This window comes from Talpa occidentalis, unplaced genomic scaffold (genome assembly GCF_014898055.3).
Source record: "Talpa occidentalis isolate TD23 unplaced genomic scaffold, MPIMG_talOcc4v2.1, whole genome shotgun sequence".
Lineage (NCBI taxonomy): Eukaryota > Metazoa > Chordata > Mammalia > Eulipotyphla > Talpidae > Talpa > Talpa occidentalis.
Genome location: NW_026555331.1, coordinates 46,566,620 through 46,573,720, shown reverse-complemented (window position 1 = coordinate 46,573,720; position 7,101 = coordinate 46,566,620). Strand labels below are relative to the sequence as shown.

At 39.9% G+C, this 7,101-nt stretch overlaps 1 protein-coding gene across 2 annotated transcripts in view; it reads left to right on the top strand.

The window, feature by feature from the left end:
* The first annotated feature begins 235 nt into the window (after positions 1-235).
* Positions 236-7,101, top strand: part of PKIA (cAMP-dependent protein kinase inhibitor alpha) — an 84,128-nt gene continuing 77,262 nt past the window's right edge. For both annotated transcript variants that reach the window (XM_037505047.1, XM_037505038.1), the window contains exon 1: positions 236-305. The gene's annotated coding sequence lies outside the window, so the exon portion shown is untranslated. The remainder of the gene's footprint in view (positions 306-7,101) is intronic.

The window sequence follows — 7,101 nt, the reverse complement described above, 5'->3', positions numbered from 1 at the left end:
AAAATCATCAATAGAAAATAAATCTAAAAACCCCAAGGGCCACCGGTCTTTGTGTAGTTTTTCCAGGCGCCCTTCCCAGTGACTGCGAGAGGCCCCTCTCCCCCCTGCGGCTGGCGTGGAATGTGGTGATCCGGTCCGGGGCGGGGGATGACTTCATGCAGCCTGAGCTCCGCGGCGGGAGCAGCTGCAGCAGCTGGCAGGTGGGGCGGGGGCCGCGGGGTTGACCAGGCACACGGCCCGGCGCGGAGGCTCTGCAGCCCCTGGGCAGCGGGCGCGGGGACCGGTGCTGACTCAAGCCGGGAAAGGTAAGCAGCCCGGCTATTATTAGCTTCGGTCACATTGCATGGCGCTTTCGCTCGGTTAATAATGGGGTGTGCGATACAGAGACAAGGGGAATGCCCCATCTGCATTCTGCCATGGGAACGGGAGCCACAACTGGAACTGAAATGTTAATCAGCCGAGTGCTTAAGGTTGCAGGAGCTGTTACAGGGCAAACAAAGAGGGCGATCTGGCGCTATACTCTTAAAGATCAGGAAGCTTTTCAATGCCAGACTCCCTTAGGCATTGAAGAGGATTCAAAATGTGAAATAATTTGAGTTACACTTCATCAGTTTTACCTTTAGCCTCCACTTGGTTATTTTCTGATTTTGGAGCAGCAGGTCCTTGGCAGCTGCTTGGGGATGTCATCAGAAATCCTCCCTCTTTCTACAACCTCAGATCTCTCCCTTCCCAGTTAGCATAATGGGTCTGTGCTCATTTCAATGTCAAGTACCTACTTCAGTAGTGATCCTTTAGAAAGAATTCTTATTTAAGGGAACAACTTCTTTTATTTCCTGTAGTTCAGCTTGGGTTGAGCAGCACTTGTCTCCACTTCTCCATTCATTTACCATCGTCTCTGCCAATCATTTCATTGATTTTTTTTTTCCCCCCGGGGATGTTATGCCCATTCACGGGTCAACTTTTGTCAGTTTTTATTCTACAGCTCTGTTTCAGAACAGAATTTGCCAAGGATCTAGAAAGGGCATTGCTCTACACCAGTTTTGGCATTTTCTATGCATATGTATACTGTTACCTGTGTCCTGCCCTACTCCTGTCCCCCCCATGCATGGCAAGCAAAATCTTGCTTTTAGCTTAGCACCAACATGATTTCCTATAATTTCTCCCTTCGTTGTAGTCACTGTCTACCAGAAGGGTTTGAGAGGACAGTATCTACACCTACATATTTTGCTTCTTGTGCATAGGTGGAAGTACAAATGTGAATGTCAGTCTATCCAGTTTTTCTTGAAGCATTCTGGCTCCTGCTGGTTTATGAGGCACCTAGTTGGGTAAGATTTGGGGCAAGTCCTGCCCCCAAATCAAGCAGTGCTTTTGACCTAGGATTCCCCAAAAACCTCCAGCAAGGCTTTCCCCACTGGGAGTCTGAAATAGAGCTTCTCAATCTCAGCTGGATTGGGTTGTTTGAGTATCCTCAAAATCTTCCCGTTTAGGAAACTCTACCTCTTGTCCTAGAATTTCTCCACAAAACCCCTGCTATTGAGCTCCAATGCCTATTCCTGTTGCCACCTAGGGATGTACATTTGAGTAATATCCTGTGAAATGGTTAAGATGGCTGTGGTGGGGATTGCAAATGTGCCACTTCACCAAGGAGAACAGTTGCAGTAAGCCAGACTGTGAGGTGTCTGTGTGCCAGTATTCTATTTAAAAGGAGATCTGTTATCTTTAAACTTGAAATTAGAGAGACAGTCTGACTCATAGCCATGTAATTTTATTTTAGCAAATTAAAACAGAAGGTCAATTAGAAAGGGGTAGTTTTTATAGCTAAAAAATTGACCTCTATTTACCTTCTTTTTCGAACATTTATTTTAGATAACAACACATCAATATTGCTTTTCTGATTTCAAATTCTCTTCTAATGAAATACACTTTAGAAAGATTTGAGTTGGTTTCTTTGTCTCCAACTCAGAATATGAGGTAGAAGGAGCAGAGGGGGTGGGCAAATCACACTTCAAGTGACCCACTCCAGGAAATATTACCTTTGATTATAAAAATCTGACGGCCAATTTAATTTTTGGGGTGATGCTATTATTATTGTTACTGTTGTTGTTTGAGTGTGGTTTGGGCTTGAAATATAAAATTTTCAAGATTCTAGAATTTGGACTCAGGCACATGAACTAGAGGAGGGAACAAAGAACAAGAACAAAACCTTTTATTCTACCGACCTTTCTACCCCAATCTTAAAATATTTGACTATATAAATAATTATTCTTTATCATAAATGATAGCATATATTAAAATAATAGTTCACTTTTAAGAAATTAGCCCAAGGTATAGGAAATATCAATACAATTTAGTGCAATTGATCTCAAGTACAGTAAAAATTCCTGTGATTTTAAAAAGCATTTTCATATTTATAATACTGCATGAGAATATTTTAATGATGATTAGAATTGAAAGTGTTTATTACTTTGTTTCTCTAAACTGAATTCTTTGGCAAGAAATGAATCAAGGTTAAGGAACTGTTGTCTAAATAGGCATCATACCTGCTATTTTACAGGTGAAATGAAGTAAGTTATGGACGAGAGTTGGAGATGCCTCCTTTTTTTTGAAGAAAGAAAATAAGTCAGAATTTTTAAATTTTCATTTAAGTGCAAGGGAGATAATAATTAAATTTAAGAGATTTCTTAAATTAGACTAGTATGTTTAAAAACAATTTCTGAGGAGCATTTCTAAATTCAGAACACTAAGAAGAAATATATGTATGATTTCATGACTGAGACTGATTTATGACTTTATATTGCTCTTTTAAATGTTTCCTAGGAAAAGGAAAAATTAATTGCCCGTTATTCAGAAATGGAAGCGGGATAAACGTAGAAGAATGTACAGTATTAGATGATAAGTGAACTGAAGGTGCTTTGCAGGTTTGACAAGATTGTACTGAAGTCAATCTCCTACTTCCCAATAACAATAAAAAAAAAATTTAGTAGATTAACTGGCCAGTGTTATCATAATTTAGCGAGTACAAATTGAGGAGTGAGAGTTGCTCTCTCATAACAAAAGCCATTTTCTGATGCTGCATTACTGCTATTAGCTACAATTGAAATAAAGATTTTTGGAAAATAGAAAAGAAAAAAATGCTAGGAATAATAACATTAAGGAGACAATGTCATTTCTATTCAACCAGTGCCTCCACTGAGAATGGGTAGAAAAGTGCTATTTTTAAAAGTAATGACCAGTTAATTACCAGACATCTGTAACATTTCACCCAGCTTATTACATCTTCTATGTTAGTTTTCATTAAGGACTTGTGTTTAAAAACTAGTAATAGGTAATATTATTGGGTACTATGATAGCTCTTTATCAAGTATCTTGCTAATCCCCTTAAAGTACTCAATGACCAACCTAAACCAAGTAGCCATTCATTCCAATTTGTGCACAAATATTATAATTATTTTTTAAAGATTTATTTATTTATGCATACAAGAGCTGGGGCACAGGCCAGAGATGCGGCGGGTGAGGGGATTCAACAGAGACAGAGTAGGGAACAGAATAGGCAGACTGAAATACACTGCTGAGGGGAGCGAGAATGGAGAGGTCTGCTTCACCAGGTGGGTTGCTCCCTGGTGGGCTGGGGATCAGACTCCTGCTGCAGAGGCTTTGGATTGCTTCCTAGTGCGCTGCTTAACCCCTTGAGCCACCAGGGAGGCCCCAAATATTATGTTTAGATGCCTTTATTTGTCCCTTTCATCACCCTGCTATATATGAATCCTTGTTCACATCAGACACTTTTCCATCATACTCACCTTCCTTCCTATACCAGATACATTTTCTTCCTTTTTTAAATTCCATGGTACTTTCTATTTTGGTCTATCCTTTTGGGTGAACAGGTTTTGCTCTGCTAAAAAAGCCTTGGAAAGGGTCTATGACTGATAAGATTTAATACCTGCAACTCATAGTCCTATGCCCAGTATGTATATGTATTGTAGTTATTCAGCAATTGGATTTTAATGAATAAACCAGTTATTATTTCCCAGGGGAAATAATAGTCTACCTATTCTTCTCCACTAGACAAGTTTCTAATATGTTTACAAGCACCAAATTAATTGTTTAAAACCCTACCATAATAATAAGTATAGTGAAAGTACACTTAAATAATTATAATCAACAGAAATTACTGTGAACTTACATGTCCTCATATATTATTACGTGCTTCATACATATTAAAAACGTGGTAAGCATAACAAAACAAAACTTGAAAGAAAACGTTGTACCTGCTTTAGATAACCTTGCATTCTCTCAAGAAGAGTAAGCACGGGAAGACAGCATATCTATGAAGCAATTACCTCCTTTCACAGCACCCTGCTGCATGCTTTCAGCTATGGGATCTAATTTCAACCTTCCACTATATGGTAATTTCACATTGAAGAAACTGGGATTCATAGATGTCGCCAAAATGACAAACATTGTTTCCCTATCACCACACTGCTCTTTGAAGTATAGCAGAGTGAAGGAAAGCATTATAAAAACATAACGTCAGAGCCATCAGTATATTTTATTTTAATTTACTTATTTATGCATACAAGAGCTAGAGTACAGGCCAGAGTTGTGGGGGGTGAGAGGATTCACCAGAGACATTGTGGAACAGAACAGGCAGACTGACTGAAATACACTGCTGAGGGGAGCAACAGGTGAGTCAGGAGAGGTCTGCTGCACCATGTGGGTAGCTCTCTGGCCAGCTGGGGATCAAACTCGTGCTGCAGAGGCTGTGGGTTGCTTTGTAGTGCTGTGTTTGTGTTTTACCCCTTGTGCCACCAGGGACACCCCATCAGTGTATTTTTTTTGTTTGTTTGTTTAAATTTTTTTTTAAAAGATTTATTTATTTATACAAGAACTGGAGTACAGGCTAGAGGTGTGGGAGGGTGAGAGGATTCACCAGAGACAGAGTGGGGTGCAAAACAGGCCAACCGAAAACACTGCTGAGGGGAGCAGCGGGCGAGACAGGAGAGGTATGCCACGCCATGTGGGTATCTCCCTGGCCAGCTGGGATTCGAACCCACGCTGCATAGGCTGCGGACAGCTTCACAGCTCAACCCGTTGTGCCACCAGGGAAGGTCCTACCATCAGTGTATTTTAAATTGTTTTATAATTAATCTTTCCAGTGCTTCTTAAACTTTTAGGTCTTAAGAATGCCTTCAATAATTCAAGAAAGGTTATGCACTCACTACTCAAGTATATACATAAATATGTATACACATAGAATTTTGCATACAATTGCAGGTGCTTAAGGACCCACTAAAACCTACCTTAGCAAAGGTAGGGGTTTGTTCAGGGTTTGCTTTGACAATATGTGTGTCCTTTATTAACCAAGCTTTTCTGGTACATGAAATGAGGTTCTCCTTCTATTTTTCTCCCTGCTTTAGGGCCTGAAGTGAGAACTCATCACAAGCACTGGCACAATGATTATCTCATTGTGAAACTAATGATTGTGGTCAGTGAGACTAATGATTCAAACACCCTTGATTCATGAAAAGGGGATACCAGAGAGAGTTCAGAATGTTATGCATTCCAAATGATTTGTTTAGGGTTTTCCAATCAAAACCATTTTTACAAAAAAAGAAACAGTTCTCTAACTTACAGTATGATCCTGGCAAATATGCAGAAGAACATTGCCAGCAGTTGAATGTTGAAGTCTACTTGGAAATATAATCAGTTTTCTTAGGGTGGATTTATATATGTCTGCCTCAAACTTACTATTTCTTTCTGTAATACTCTCTGGAGTTAATGCATTTGTTTTTGCCAACTAAAGTAAAGAATGGTAAGTTATGTTCATTCCTCCCGAGATCTAAAACGATTGCAAGTATAAAATTATGTTAAAATTCTTCATTAAAATTATTTTTTTAATTTTGTTTTTATTGACCATTTATTTATTTATTTTTAATTTTTATTTATTTTTGCATGGGGCATAGGCCAGAGGTGCAGCAAGTGAGCGGATTCACCAGAGACACTGTGGGGAGCAGAACAGGTGGACTGACTGAAATACACTGCTGAGAGGAGCAGCAGGCGAGACAGGAGAGGTCTGCTGTGCCATGTGGGCAGCTCCCTGGCTGTGGATAATACTCATGCTGCAGTGGCAGCCCATAGCTTCATAGTGCTGAGACATTACCCCTTAAGCCACCAGGGAGGCCCTACTTTAAAATTCTTAACTGATACATGAAACCACCAATACTATCTAATATGATCCTACTGATACTAATATTCAAAAGGGTGAATAACAAGAACACTAATTTAGTAATAACAGAGATGCACAGAGGGAGCAACACAAAAACTTAAGAAGACAGCTTAATCTTCTACTGTCTATATTTCCCAAAATGTGTAAATAACTGCATATGATCCTAAAATAAATACAATTTAATGAAAATTATTATATTTAATATTAGATAAATTTGTGCTTTATTTTATAAATTTTTATTATTTTGTTTGACAAAATATACATAAAATTTGCTGTTTTAATTATTTTTTTTTAAGATGTATTTTATTTATACAAGAACCTGGCTACAGGCCTATGCGGGAGGGTGAGAGGATTCAGCAGAAACAGAGCGGCTAACAGAACAGGCAGACTGACTGAAATACACTGCTGAGGGGAACAGCGGGCCAGACAGGAGAGCTCTGTGGCGCCATGAGTTGCTCCATGGCCGGCGAAGATCTAACTGGAACTGCAGAGGCCGCAGACAGCTTCATAGCGCTGCGATCAACTGCCTGCGCCACCAGGGAGGCCCTGTTTTAACTATTTTTAAGCGTAAAATTTACTGATACTAAGTACATTCACAATGTTGAGCCACCATCACTACTGCCAATTTTCAGAACTTTTTCATCAGCCTCCAAAGAAACTCTGTACCCAATAGTAATTCTTGGGCCTCCCTGGTGGCACAAGGAGTAAAACACCGCACCATGAAGCAATCCATAGCCTCTGCAGCACAAGTTCCATCCCCGGCCAGGAAGCTACCCACATAGCGAAGCAGACCTCTCCTGTCTCGCCCACTGCTCCCCTCAGCCATGTATTTAGTCAGTCTGTCTGTTCTGTTCTTCACTCTGTCCCTAGTGAAT